Source organism: Ixodes scapularis, unplaced genomic scaffold (genome assembly GCF_016920785.2).
Source record: "Ixodes scapularis isolate PalLabHiFi unplaced genomic scaffold, ASM1692078v2 PGA_scaffold6__148_contigs__length_123643588, whole genome shotgun sequence".
Taxonomy (NCBI): Eukaryota; Metazoa; Arthropoda; class Arachnida; order Ixodida; family Ixodidae; genus Ixodes; species Ixodes scapularis.
In genome coordinates, this window is record NW_024609881.1 from 13858730 (window position 1) to 13874395 (window position 15666).

General features: G+C 50.5%; 1 pseudogene; it reads right to left on the reverse strand.

Moving 5' to 3' along the window:
- Positions 1-9553: 9553 nt before the first annotated feature.
- Positions 9554-14832, reverse strand: LOC120844179 (annotated as a pseudogene).
- Positions 14833-15666: the final 834 nt, after the last annotated feature.

Consider the following 15666-nt stretch of genomic DNA (forward strand, 5'->3'; position numbering starts at 1 on the left):
AGGAAGCACGATGGCCCAGTTTTCAGCAAAGTCAAAATAAAAGACAATGCTCCCGCGTTGCATGCACTGTTTTTCATCGTAGATCGCTTTACCTTGCGTTTGCCGGATATGGTTATGAAGTACCCAACTTCCAACCGTCACTTGGATGACTTTTAGGAAAGTCTCAGGTTCCAAAGTTTTTTCACAAGGTCGCCGGACTCCCATGTTGCAAGCACAATCTCTTCATCCTCCGGGATATCAAGTTGCTGGAGTGTAAGAAACTGGCCTTTTGGGCAGTGATCACAGTCTCCTTGAAGGCACAGTTCTGTTGCTGGGTCGCACAGAAATGCCGAGTTCATTTCACCAGTGTTGAACGTTGAGCCTGTAACGTTCTCTAGAGCGGCAATACAAAGATAATAATTGGCGCAGCGCACACAAACGCACACTTCCTGGTGTGGAATACATTGGACCCATCTAGGGCGCACCGAATAAAATTTCGTTAGCCCAACGCCGGAATCGGGATGCTTGTCTTTGTATATACGGAAGGCCTCTCATATTGAGCGTGTCATGAAGCGCTTTGGCACGAACGTTTTCTCTCCGTTGAGCATGACAGAGATGACGTCCTTCTGGTTGGGACTTTGGCGCGAACATTGTAGCTCGTCTTTCGTGAAGTACTCTAGGGCAGCAGACAGGTTCTCAGGGCTCACCTTGCACCTCGTGTAAGGATCCGGCTCATATCACACGCCCTGCTTTTCCTTGAGTTTTCGGGATTTACTGATGAGGTACATTGAGGCCTGTGGAATCATCTTTTGAACCTCATTCTTCGTCAGTGTTGACGGCAGGAGTGTGAGCAGTTGACAACGTTCCCGGAGAGAGGTGGCGGTTTCAAAGGCCTGCCGAAAGTTGTCCACCCACTCAGTGCATGTGGAGCATGTTGGTTCGGACGACCCCGATGGTGCGTCCCTGTCGTACGCAATACGTAGCCTTGAGCGTATATTCTTGACAGCAACCTGCTCCAGTTCTGTCTGCTTTCTCTTGACATAGGCAGGCCTTTCCCGACTTCTTACGACGCTTGGATGTCTCAGCGGCGACACATCTGTAGGTAGTATGCTGCGATTTAGATCTTCAATTGCTTCTTCAGCTGGCACAAATATGTCAGGGCACTGCTCTGAGCTTCGCATCGAGATCTCCTTAGTGATGTGCATGAAGCAATGGTAGCACAGGTAGTCCGTCGCACTCACTTTGGTGGAACAGTCAGGCGGAAGAATTTGCTTCAACGAGTTTAGGTCCAACTCGCCAACACTTCAAAAATTCCGCTGCTTTGGTATAGTCTGTTTGTGTTTGCAAAAGTAATCTGCACAAAACACTCGTTCGGAGCTCCAGGACGTCTTCATAATGTATACATAAATAATAGAAATTAAACCCCAACTGATGGCATATAATTGCCAAGTGAAAGAACTACTGGGTGCACAAGTGACAAGTCCGAGGCTGAGGAGCTCACTCACTGCAAACGTACATTTGAAAAGAGAGGTCACAACTGAGGCTGTCGGCAAAGCTTGATCCACGTCAAAGGAAGAAAGAGGGAAAGTCTCCAGACAAAAAATTGTGGTCAGCGGCCTTCGAAAAAGACTTTCCGGAATCGCACTGTCGTCCCTCCAAGCGCTGATATGAAAGCACCCGAGCTTCTACCACGTGGTTCATGACACAGCCTGAGCCATGTCGGCGACCGGTTCGCGAGGGGTTGGCGGTGGGGTTACGTTGATGGTCACTCGGATTAGCCCTTGCTGTACTGAGCTACCGCCTGCAGTGCCTTATCGCCGGCTGGTGTCAACAACGAGAACAAACACACCCTGTCTACACCAAAACTACAAGCGTTCACCGCACACGCGTCGCCGCCGCTTTTAAGCTTTTGTGAAATTGCTTTCTTTTGCCGCGGAGAACCGCCTTATCTTAACTACGCCCCTGAAATCCTTCCAGGCGGGCGTACACAATATCAAGCGTTTCGAGAAATGCCCGTGGAGCAGAACTATGGGAAAATTCGGAGCCCGCGATGTCGATATCGTCCCCGTTGTGTTAGTACGCCGTCGCGTACTGCAGTCCCCCGTTGGGGGAGGGGGGGGCGGTCTTACTACGATAACATGGCGACAGCGTTTACACTCTATGTATTTACGCGAGGCTCGAGTATTTGGGGATAATGCTGCCGGTTGGTGTGCCCCTTTGTGCCTGATATTATCGCCCGTGACGCCAGCGAGTGAGATGGCGACAGGCATGACTGCTCAGTAAACAGGCGTCGGCAGCCATGTTTTGCTGGTCGAAGCGAACCCCCTTGTCCTTGACAGCGAGCGGGGAAATGCGAAAAAAAGATTGTATCGGCCGTTTTGCCAGAACTAGCGACGAGTGTCGTCTGCGGTTTCCGGCAACTATTTTGCCATAATCGTGAGCTTAGCGAGGAAATGATTTTTGCTAGCCACAGAACACTACCACGCAGAAAGGGAATGCTTGAACATGTTTTTGTTCTGGATATACATCAGGGATATATATGAGAGAGAGAGAGAGAGAGAGATGAAGGTAGAGCGGAAGAGGGAATAGCATATAGTGTCGCAGGAGAATAAAGTAAACAAAGTTCCTAGTGGCTGATGGCTGCATGATCTTTTCTCGGACCACTAGTCCGTAATATGATACCTCTTTGTACACAGTAGTTTCTCCTTAATTGAAGTGTGTGAACGATTTCTTTAATTATCATTGGCCTCATCTGAATAAAAATATATAAAAGATGTGTGTTGGTTTCATGAAACTGGAACTCAGAGTCAGTTCTTGTATAAAACACTGCTAAGTGTAGGCTTTGAAAAAGGACCCTACTTTGGGGAGTTGTATCTTCTTTCTCAATAAAATGATGCAACATGTTTTTAATGGAAATGAATGCCGAAATAGAGTATAACAGGTTACCTAAATTTAAAAAAAATCGAGGGTGGTGTTTTTTTTATTCGCATCGGAATTGTTCTTTGTTTGATTTTTTTTCCATGTTTGACTAAATATATCCTAACTATTGTATCACACAGATACCTTAGTTATTTTTTAAATATTAGCTATATATTAGTAGAATAATATCTGCAAATTATATCATAATGATTAAATTATTTCATGAGATACAGACCTCCAAAGTTTGCCATTTGTCGTTCGAGCAGGCATGTTTGTCAATTTTTAGAAAAATAAATAAATTTTAAATAAATATGATTACTTTATATTACAAGCAAGCTATACCCATAGTTTTCGCCTAAAACGTATTAGAGTTCTCCTAATGTTATCGCTTTAGTTATTCACTCTCAAACGGGCCCCCTCCATCAGTGCGCGTTAATGCAACTGTCCACCACCTCATGCCTTACGATTTTTCCTGTCCCCAAGTATTTTTTCTAGTCAAAACTAAGTTTGGATTCGTTCATACCAGACACTAGACAATAACATATAAAAACATCAGTTGATTTGAAAATGTCGACTAGCCATCCTTTGGTCGATCTTATCTGAAATCACCCTGCGACGTTCGTTGACAGAGTCTGACCTATGTTCGTGACTTCCTGGCGCTGGCAATACTTGGTCCGAGCGAAAGGGGCCGTGGGAGCGACACCACTTCGACTCTGCACGGTAGTCGTATAAGCGTTGCCGCCGAATATAACATTCACCCAGCTTACAGTTGGCACCTGAAGTGAAGGTTTTAAAGCTTGATTAGTTTACTTAGCGTACAGAGCCAAAGACACTTAGACTTGTCAGAAATGCTGTCAGTGCGTTGATGCGTAACCGTGATTTAAAGATGGCTCATTCAGAGTGGGTTCGAAACTACAACAGCACGTCCGGGATGCCCAGTTCCCAGTGTGGCTGGCTAGATTGACAGCTTTCTGGCTCCTTGTCAACCCCAGTGCCACAAGTGGTCGCATACCAAGCCCTTCTATTGCGTTACGGAGAAGTTTTGTGACCAAGAGCGTACTAAAGGACTGTGCAACAACTTAAGTCAACATTTGCTGTGCTATTGGCAGTGGGTACGACTTCTGTTTCAAGACTGGATTAATGATGCGTTTTATAACCTACACATAGCCATATCACGCCGTTTGACCTCCCCACGTGTACAACTGGCGTAGCCCATGCAGATGCTCACACCGGGGGCGAAATTTCTTGTTGCACGAGTTGCGTGATGGTGTAGTACACCTTCGTCTCATGTGCCAAAGGAACAAGTCGAGGCTTGTGGTACGTGGATTTGTAGTTTAGATTTAGTGCGAAAGTGTATGTGGGTCCGCCAAGTCCTTACTCGAAGACCCTTGGAAATTCTTTTGGCAGTCCTTGAGTCTGTGAGAGTGACTCGGCTAATTGAAGGACACCTTGAATAGCAGTGCTTTGTGTTGTGTTGGACGGTGGACAAGAGCAAGACCGTCCTTTCTGAGGCCTCGACAAAAAGTGTTTCAATTTGTCATCTTCTTGGACCCCCCCCCCCCCCTCCCTTTCTCTGTCCTCCCTTTCTGAATGCGCAATAGACCTTTCCGGAAAATCCCAAGAGACCTTGCAACGATGCGAATTGTGTGGCTCTTCGGGTGTACGCTCGGTGCCGGCTCGAACGCTTCGTATATCGTAGTAGTAGCGCGATTCACTCTTTCTTATCATTAGGAGCTTAGAACATGCTAAAAATTGAGTGAGTGCTAAAACAAAAAAGGTCATCACACCCTCTGTTTTGCTCTCATTCTGCCCCCTCCGCGTTCTGAAATTACGAACTGTTAAACAATCGTCAACTTCGTCTTCGCTACTTAGATAATTCCTCGTGCCGCACAACTGAACGCTGCAGTGCATAAAGTAGATGCCGGGTACACCACATGTTTCCGGAAAGGCCTGTTGCTCACGCATCACGTAGCTTATCAAAGACTTGAAACCGGTTCATTTCAAGCAGGCTTGCTTCACGTCTTTTCACGATCAGCAACGGTGGCTCACGCTCCTTTCACTTGAACAGCGTGGAAAAAATTGACACTTCCCAGAACCACCAACTTACATTGTGAATACGACCGGAGAGCAGTTTAGGTTTAGGTCTATGCTGCTGTTCCAAGACTACACATTCGTTTTGGAACAATTGTGGAACAAGCCTCACCATCTATGCAGATGGAATTTCATTTACTTGAACTTCGACGATTTCTGCCCCGGTTCAATGATTCCAGACGATGACTGAATCCCGCTTCCGAAGCTTAGTGCTTGGATTTGGCCAACTACTGACGGCATGCATGTTGGATGTGTCCCTTTCCACCACAGAAATGTCATGTTCAAAATTATAGCTACTTGCGTCGTGCGCAACGTTTTCTAGCGGTACTCGGAGATGTCTTCCCTGCGCCAGGGTTGTGGCTTGGCATTGATGAACCGTTTCATGCCTTCTGTAGGTCGTGTTAGTCAAGGTGGCAAACCTCTGCCGTCTCTGGAGCCGGAAAGTGTGGGGTTTCTTGTTTGTGACATACTCCACAGCAATTACTATTTGTTGAGCCCTAGTGAAAGTGAGATCTGGCGTGGCGAGAAGGTGTCGCTGAATGGCTTCCTCGCATACCCTGCAAACTAACCGGTCACAAAACTTGTGCGAAAATGATGCCTACTCGCAGTGCTGAGCGACACGACGCAGCACAGAAATCTAGTTGGGCACAGACTCACCGGAAGCACTTGTTGAGTGTGAACCGGTGACCAGATACCAATGTCCTTAGCCCGAAGTCTCTTAAAAAGCGGAGAAAAAAAAAAGATTGAAAGAGGGGCATAGACGGAGGGTTCACATGCGCGGCAGAAGACTGCACACTTCATGTCGTCGTACACGAACTCATCAGCAAGCAAATAGAATTAAAGTCCAGCTGCTTTCTAACCTGTTTTCATTCTTCCGATATTGATGCTGGTTGCCTCTCCTGTTGTTTATGCTCATTGCCACATGTTATGTACAAAAGCAGAGGTTACATCCATTCGAACTGTCTAGATTAATGAAAGGAAAAACACAGCTGCTCATTCAAACAGATACAATCGTACGTCAGCTCCGTGTCCAGGATTGTTGGGTGCAATTGTGAATCCGACACGAGTTTCGAAATCTGATTATTTTGCAGCCGTGACAGTTTCGGGTTTTATTTCATATTTTGTCACATGAACACAAATGTGATGTGAAATTCCGACATGGTGCAAATTAAGTAACATCAGAAGAGGTTTATTCATTGTTTACAATTGTTTACAGCGAAAGGTGTGATAAGGTAGGGGTGTTTCACTCACCTGCAACTGCTTACGAAAGGAATGGCTTAAAACCGATTTTATGCCTCTTGTGACTGACGGGTCGGCCACTGGTCATAAACTGTTGCAAGTGTGGGAAGCTGCTTTTACATGAATGAGCTATAGTAGCTTCCAAAGTTACAACTTTCATGTGCCTTATACGTTTGAGGCGACATGCCCGTTTGCTTTACCCTAGTTGTGAAGAGAAACTATTATTTCCATTCATGAGCTCCATTTAATGTATATGTAAACTGTTTATTTTCAGTGTGAACTTGCCATTTGTCTTTTCAGCTCATAGCCATATCGTTCCCATGCCTTCACACTGTTGATTTTTGCGTGTATGCGCATCATATAAAGGCCTCGGTTGTTTCGAAGGGACTAAGGAAATACCATTCTTTGAAACCAACACTGCATTGCAACGATATATTTAATGCGGAGAAATAAAAACTGCTCGAGTTGAAAGGATGCACTCCTGTTTTTTCCCTTCATAGTTCCACTGGGCATGCCTATCGTCATACGAGTATTTCTGATGGTACTAAACTAATTCCTTTACCACTTCGAGCGTCGAGCAGCTTTTTATTTTGAGTCGGGAAAGCCGCGGTACCGCTAGAAGGCAAGCACAAAGATCTGCGTCGCCGCGAGTAACGGTGATACGATGACAACGTACAGGCGAAATAAAAATGCTGGCAATACTTAAAATTCAGCTTGTGGGTCAACGTAAGCGTTCGTGACGACAGAGCATATTTTCGTATCGAAAAAGGCAAAAAGCGTTAGTGCACTTTCATGGTTCTCATCCGGCGCGTCGGCGGCGAACCTGCTCAGCAAGAATAAAGTCTACACTAGCAGATACATCGAGAGAAGGCTCGACTTCGGAAACCAGCGGTAGGCGTTGGTAGCATCCTTGCTTCGCTCTTATCAAGCGACGAGTTGTGAACGCTAAGAGAAGTACTTGCGCCTTTTACGCACTGCTGCAGAAGCACGATGCGAGACGTCGCATACTGCGGCCGTCGCGTAGTTGCGTCACCAAGTGTTGAGTCCCTCGCGTCACCGCGCTAATAAACGAGATCCTATGGGCAAGCGAGATAATCGCGGTAATTAACACTTTTAACAAAATATATAAACGATGACCACCGGGGGTCAAGCTTACAAACCAATATGCAGATGACAAACGTCCGGTAGAGGTCATATGAAATGCCCAGCAGCGCCGTTTTTTGGACTATTTTTGTTTTATGTATTTTACCACCGCAGATTTTATATCTGATTTTAGTTCTGAAACAATTTTAGGGAAATTTTAGCTCTGAAACATAATTGACATAAACCTTTTTGCGAAACTACGTTCGCGTGCCCAATTTCAGATATGCACGTTTGCAAACCGAAATTTGCGAGGCGTGCCCAATGTGTTGGTATTAACGGCCGCACCCTTTACATTCTTTGGTCCTACTATAGTTGCAGCAAATACGATATAGCTTCGCCAATACTGGAAACTCCTCCGAAAACACATAGAAGCGGCGGCGAACGTGACAGTGGCGCCTCTAGCGGACTCGGAGTCTACGGAAGCAGTCGTCGCAATGGAAAACTATAGGCTCCGCGACGTCCTCGAGCTTTACAAGCCCCGTATCGTCACCCTAACAGCAGAAACAATTTATTACGGTCAGTTCGCTTGCAAAGCGGAACCCACCGATCGCAACTGCAACGACAATCGAATAACAACGCGCGCATAAACAAAGATAGAGCAGTTTATTTAGCGGTCTCAAACGCCTCTCGGGTGATCACACGCGTTTGAAACGCGTCTGGGAAGCGGAAAAAAGGTGCTTAGCTACTCGAACTACGTCGTAATCGTTAAAACATGCAAAAACGACATGTTAATATTACCAGAGCAAGCGCACGATCTGCTGGAGCATAAAATCAAAACAAACAGTAAGGATAAAAATGAACGTGCAAACACTTACCGAACTTTGCAGAAAAAATGGTGTCGCCATTCCCGACGAAAATAAGAAGAAACGGGGAAGAGAAGCGAACAACGGCGAATAAAACAAAGAAGCTAGCAAAAAACTATTTCAACGACGACGATCGTTGCGGCGCTTATAGAAAAAAGGGAAGAAAAATGGAAAGCAGCAAATGAATAGCTGGTGGTCGCCACGAAAGCCCCTTGATAAAAGCGTTTTTTACAAGTACCGGTAACCATTGTTGTGGAAGCGCTCGAGACACGTGCTATGAGCGGGTGCTCCGCCGCCATTCGCTTCCAAGGCCCGCTTATTTCAGTGCTGCGCCGCCATTTGCTTCCAAGGGCCGCTCGAGACACGGGCCTCCCGCACTCGCGCATCTGACGCTACTTGCAAGACGAACGCAAACACATCGAGGGGCTTTAGTCGCCACCGGTGTTGAGTTCACGACAAACAAAGCGGAAGCGACAGACGAAACTAATGAAAAAAGAAGAAAGCGACCCTCTTTTTTTTTCAGCTGCTTGTTGTACATTTTTTTATTTGCTTTCGGGGCGTAGGTACGAACTAAAACAAAACAGGGGAAATAAATAACGTAGTGCAGCTCACACTGCCCGGTAAAAAAGAGTCGCAGAAATGTTTTGGTCGCAGGCAGCAATCTTCTATATGTGCTAGCAGTGAGCAACCTTTTTTTGCTTTCGAATTTCTTTTTCCAGTGACTTTGGCGGGTTGTTCGTTCGCTCGCTTGACGAAGCACTTTAAAAGTGCATTCACGTATTTGTTGACGTAGGTGTCCGTAGGTTGACGTAGGAAGCAGAAGAAAGATTTTCCACCTCATCGCACAAACTTGTTCTTGCAATGGTAGGCACCACATCGCACAAACTTGTTCTTGAATGCGGCCGGTTGATCAACAAACGATGACCCGTAGCAGACGTGCCGGCCGGAGTACACAAATAAAATTCGAATAAAAATGGGTAACGAGCTTACACTTCTTAATATATTTAATAAATATCAAAAAGCACGTATGACGATTTTGGATTAGAAACTCAATCGAAGGCGAAAATAGGAGGTTATCGCAGACGACAGTGGAAGAAAACAACAACAACAGCAAAGTTGCAGACGGCCCTCAAAATGCCCGGGCCTAGCGCAGACGAACCGGGGGTAGTAAGCGCCTATGCGAAATAAAGGGAGTAAAAACTAAGCCAAACAAAGCAAGGATACGCGATTGTTTACACGTCGGGCAAAAAAAGAAAAAAAAGCAAGAAGCAAACAAAAAATATACACAGCAACATATAAGCAGGAGGAAGAAATAACGCGGCAGATGGTTGGTTGGTAAAAACTTTATTGAGTGCCTGCAGAGCTTTCGCTGACCGGGCCTAAGTCACCCACTTGGGGGCGTTGCCGCTGGTCCTCTTCGCCCGTTTAGGGGCGTCGAAGTCCTGCCGCTTCACCGCCTCTCAGGCCTGCTGGACGGCCCAGAGTTGACCGTCGAGGCTGGGGCTGTACAGGGCAGCGGACAGCCGCGGCGGGAGGGTTCCGGAATTAGCACCGTGCGGGTCTTAGGTACAGTTCCAGAGCATGTGGGTTAAAGTTGCTACCTCTTTGCGACAGACCTTACACGTGTTCGTCGTGTATATTTCGGGAAACATTCTGTGATACTGTGCCGGGTTAGGGTACGTGCGCGTCTGCAGTTGTCTGAGTGCGACCGCCTGTGCCCTGTCCAGCTTGTCACTGGGCGGAAGGAGTGTCCGTCGGGCCAGGCGGAAGGCCTTGGTGATTTCGTTGTAGCTCGTCATACGGTCCTTGCTGCTGTACCACGGACGACCGTCCCCGGCGCGGTTTGTTAGCTCGCGCGCCTTGGCGTGTGCCGTCTCGTTGCCGTTACGATGCTCCTCGGAGACTTCCCCCATGTGTGCGGGGAACCACAGGAGTCGGGTTGGGGGTTCTGGTTTTCGGTGGACTTGACGTTGACTTATAATTCGGGCTGCTCGTAGCGATATCCGTCCTTTGGCGAAGTTCCTGATCACTTGTCTCGAGTCACAGAGGACTGTTTTGGACGCCGGGTCCGTAAGGGCGAGGGCGACTGCTATTTCCTCCGCTTCTTCGGCGCGTTCGCATGCCACGCTTGCTGATATCTTTGTATCCCCGCTTAAATCGACGACCGTCACGGCAAATCGGGAGCCTCTCTCGTACTCGGCGGCGTCCATGAATCGCGTACCCACATTGTTGCTGTGGGCATTGAGGAGAGCCTTGGCTCGCGCCTCTCTTCTGCCTCGGTTGTACTCCGGGTGAACGTTTCTGGGGATTGGATCGACTCTTATTGTCTGCCGGATCGCGTCTGGGATAGTGACTTTGTGGCCCTGCTGTGTGTGGTATCCGATGCCGAGGTTCTCGGGGATGCGGCGGCCGGCGTTCGTGCCGGACAACCTTTCCAGTTGCGAGGTGCGCTGTGCATCTGCGATTTCGCTCAGCGTGTTGTGGATGCCGAGCTGGAACAGGCGGTCCGTGCCTGTGGATTCCGGCAGGCCCAAGGCGATCTTGTAAACCCTGCGTATGAGGACGTTGATCTTGTCTTCTTTTCTGTACCAGTTGTGAAAGGCCGCAACGTAAGCGATATGGCAGACGACGAACGAGTGGATGAGTCGCGTGAGGTTCTCCTCGCGCATTCCGCTCTTTCTGTTGGTGATTCTCTTGAGGACTCTCGTGGCGTTAGACGTCTTGTGTACTAGTCTGGTGATGGTTCCGCCGTTGTGGCCCGTGGCTTCGATTATCATGCCGAGGACTCTGATTTTCGGGACTGTCGGGATGGTCGTGCCATCGCTCGTGCGTAGACTGATTTCCTCACAGTTCCTTCGGGCTTTAAGTTTGCCCCGTTGTGCGGGGCGATAGAGCAGGAGTTCTGACTTATTGGGCGAGCACCGCAGGCCCGTGCCTTGAAGATGGGCCTCTATCGCGTCATTTGCTGACTGCAGCGTGGACTCGATGTGACCGTCGCTGCCTCTGTGCACCCAGATTGTGATGTCGTCAGTGTATATTGTGTGCCGGACGTCTTCGATGTCTTGCAGCTTCTCTGCCACCCCGATCATGACCAGGTTGAAGAGTGTGGGTGAGATGACCGAGCCCTGCGGGGTGCCGGTGCTGCCCAGCCTTTGCTCTTCCAGCTGGAGATCTCCCGCCACTAGCACGGCGCGCCTGTCCGTCAGGAAGTCTTTCACGTAGTGGTGAGTGCGCAGGCCGAGGTTTCGTTGTGAAATTTGTTGCAGGATCGCCGAGTGAGCGACCTTGTCGAAAGCGCTTTCTAGGTCGAGTCCGAGAATCGCCCTGGTTCCCCTGGTCCTGTTATCCAGCACTAGGTGTTTTAATTGCAACATGGCGTCTTGCGTGCCAAGGTGTTGGCGGAAGCCTATGAGGGACGGTAAGTAGATCCCTTTCTGTTCCAGGTACACTTGCCAACGGTTGAGCAGTGCGTGCTCCATGACTTTACCGACGCACGATGTCAGCGATATGGGGCGGAGGTTGTCGAGGCTCGGTGGTCTGCCGGGTTTTGTATTAAGATTATCTTCGCGGACTTCCACTGGCGCGGGAGGCTGCCTCGCCGCCAGCAGGCGTTGATGTAGTCTGTCAGCTGTTCCACCGAGCGGTCATCGAGATTCTTCAGGGCGCGGTTCGACAGCCCGTCGGGGCCCGGTGCCGACCTGCTGTTGAGTTCGTGCAGTGCTGTTCTGATCTCTTCCACGCTGAAGTCTCTGTCTAATTCTTCATTGGGCTTGCCTTTGTATGGGCCGTGCTGCGCGGTCGGGGTCTCCGGCAGGTATTTCGCTCGTAGGCGGGCAGCCACCGCATCTTTCCCGCGTTCCCCGATCTCCTTGTGTATCAGGCGTGCAAGACGGTCCCTCTGGTGAGACTTGGTGTTTGTTGCGTCCAGCAGATGCTTTAGTAGGCTCCAGGCTTTGCCATTGTGTAGTTGGCCGTCCACCGCGTTGCACATCTCATTCCACTGCTGGCGGTTGAGCGTGCGGCAGTGCTCCTCGGTGCTGCGGTTGAGCTCCGCAACCTATTTCCGGAGTCTCCGGTTGAGTCTCTGTTTCATCCATCTGGCCAGGATCAAATTCTTCGCCTCTATGAGGTGCGCCAGGCGGCTGTCCATCTTGTCGGTGTCGACGTCGGTCTCGATCGTCTTGGTCGACGCTTTGGCGTCCTCGACTAACTCTCGGGACCACGCTTCGATGTCCGTGATCTCTTCTGCTTCGTTTAGTTGTCGGTCGCGTTCCTTTCTAAAGTCCTCCCAATCCGTCCACGTAAAGGTGCGCTTGCTGCCTTGCATTTTGTCCGGTGTTGGGACGTGTATCTCGATGATCGCGTGGTCGCTGCCCAGGTCGACCGTCGTATTCTTCCACGTGACGTTCGCCGTCCCCGCGTTTCTGACGAACGTCAGATCCGGGGTCGTGTCCCTGGTGGCCGAGTTGCCCAGTCTCGTCGGGTGCGCCGGGTCTGTGATGAGCGCGAAGTCTAGCTCCTGCGTGTCTTGTGCGAGGTTTCTCCCCTTGGCCGTGCTGTAACCGTAACCCCACGCTGCCTCTGCCGCGTTAAAGTCGCCCCCCACGATCAGCGTCTGGGACCCGGCGGTCCTGAGTGCCTTCTGGAGCAGCGCCCGGAACCTCTGGCGGCGATTGGACGGGTTGCTGTACACATTTAGAACGAATATGCTCTGCTTCCTGTGTTTGGTCGGTATGAGTTCCACGAGCGAGTGTTCTACTTGAACGCCGCCGAGTTCGTGGTCGACGAACGCAAGACCCTTCCTGACGAGCGTGCATAGTCCCCTTCCCTCTATCGTGCAGACGTGTTCCCTATAGCCCATTCGGGTGGGAGCGTCCGTGAGCGTTTCTTGGAGTAAAATCACGTCTGGTTTGCGTGCTGCGTGCCTGATGTGTTGTTGCACGACTGCCTTCTTGCTGGCGAAGCCGCGGCAGTTCCACTGCCATATAGTTATCCCTGAAATACCGCTGGCCATGTTGATTCGGGTGAGAAGTTGTCCGGCTCCCCTTGGTGGCCGCTCGGTCCCTGGCTGTTGGCTGTTATTCAGAGGTGCTTGTCTGTTTTGCGCGAAGACAGGGTGGCTCATGGTCATCTGCACGTTTCTCTCCAGGTAGGTTGTCCTGTTTGCTAGTTCGGCAACGGTTGCGCGTAGGGTTTCGATGGAGCTCTGCATGCTGCAGAGCATGCTCTTGATGTCCCTAAACTCCGCCTGTACCTGGCCATCTGGGCCTCCCTCCCGTTGTGGCTCTATGGCCCGCTTCTTCGGGGCCGGTGCGTCCGCGATTGGTGCGTTGGCAGGTGCCGGGGGCTGTTCGTTCTGTTTCGGTTGGTCCGCCGCGGCGCGTTCGCGTCCGAGCTCGCGCATTTCCTGCATTAACTTTTGTACCAGTTCGCGCATAGCCGCGTTCTCTTTCCTCAACGCTTCTACGACGCCGTGATCAATAGCCTGAGTTTGCTCTGGGACTTTAGGTGCCCTACCGGTCCCCTCCCGCGCGGCGCCCCAGACGGTGTTCGCCCAGCTCACCTTGTCTTCGGGAGGCGGTGTCTTGGAGCCCGACCGCGAGGCAGCGCTGCTGTGCTTCCTACTCCCGCTGTGGGAAAGGGACCGGTCACGTGAGGGCGACCGGGACTTGGCCGAACCCTGGCGGAGGGGCGGGAAGTCTTGCTGCGACAGCTGGCCGTTGGCTTTCTGGCGTTCCCATTGTCTCTTCCGCACCACGTACGGGGTCTTGTATCTCGCTCGGCAAACCTTGTCGGCGGTCAGGTGAGCTCCGCCGCACAGGCTACACTTGAGGGTACACTGGTGGTCCGGGTCCGGGTTAGAGAGGCCACAGCCCCGGCAGATGCGGTTGGTGGGGTTTGGACAGACGTCCTTTCGGTGGCCGAGGCGACCGCACTGGTAGCAGACGTCAATTTGCTTACGATACAGTGAGCAGGGTACAAGCGTTGCGCTGTACCTAACGTAGTTGGGCACCTTGAGTCCGTCGAACGCGACGATCACCGTGGTCGTTTTGCCGATGCGCTTGGCCGCCAGGGCTAGTGGATTTCTCGGATTGATGATCTTCTCGTCCAACTCTCGGGGTCCCTCCTTGACGGGGATACCGCGGATCACTCCCTTGTTAGTGTTGCGAGGTGCCGTCTTGTAAGCGTTGACTTCGTGCTGCTTGCCTTGGATGTAGATCTGCCTGATCTTGGTGTAGCGGTCCGCATTCGCTCGCTTCGATGTACTGATGACAACGATGTTCTGCTGGGGGTTCGGGCATACCGTGTCTTCCATGCTGTCCTCACCCGTTATTCCGGCGGCAGCGAAGATGGCGGCTGTGACCTTCGGGGCGCCGACTCTGGCGATGTCGAGGCCGCCCTGCGGCCGCACCACAATCTTGGTTTCTTCCTTCGGTAGCAGGGGCATGCGGCCCGCCTTGATGATTTGTCCCTTGACGTCCTTGAGTTTCGTAGTTTTCCGGTCGGTGCCGGGCCTGTTCGGTCTTGCGTCGACTACGGGTGCCGAGTCCTTCGCGCGGTGGCGGGGTCTCGACTGGCGCTCTCCGGCGATCTTCCATCCGGATTCCGCGGTGATTTCTTCGGGGGAAATATCTTCCCTCATCACTTGCACGTTCATTCTTGGGTCGAAATTGTCGTCGCGTGCCGCGTCGTTGGAGAGAGTCCGGATGCGTGACGCCCGCCCGTCGGCGGAGCGCAGCTGCTGTGTCGAGTAGGCCTAGCGATCGGCGAACAACCCTAGGGTCAGCTCGGCGGCGGCGTGGTCGGAGCACAAAAGTTCGATAAAATCGTGAAAAAAGGTGGTTCACCTCGAAATCGGGTATCCGTCGATTCCTCTCGACTTCACGAATCCGTTGGTGATAAAGTTTCGGCGGCACAAGGTAGAAATCGCTGCGAAATTATTCGATGAAGACGGAGCCGAAGTAAACGCGTCCACTCACCGCGGCGACCGCAGCGCCCCCCCAACGCGGCAGAGTGGCGTCGCCTCAAAAATATAAAAGAAAGAAGACTCTGTAACAGTAAGAAAGCACAAAACAAACAGAGGGACAAAAACAGACATGTACAATTTTTGTTTTTGTCCCTCTGTTTTTGTCCCTCTGTTTGTTTTGTGCTTTCTTACTGTTACATCTGTCCCAACACGCTCGTCAAAGTCTTCAAAGAAGACTCAAAACGGGAAAGAATGGAGACAGTTCAACGGGTGTCGGCCTTTATCGTAGAAGTAAAGAAGCAGCGAAGCAGAAGATGTTGGTCGTCCCCGCGCTAACAATTGGAATTTGTGCACTGTAAATAACGTGACTGAAATCATCTTTTTTCGCGGGGCTACGACGCTCTCCCCTTCTTTCTTTGCAAGCGCGAGAAGTCTGCTTTTCTCGTAACTCCGCTTTTGTTAATCTATAATCGCGTCAGATTTGCATATGCACAACGCCTTCTTTCGGAGCATACTGACATCGCC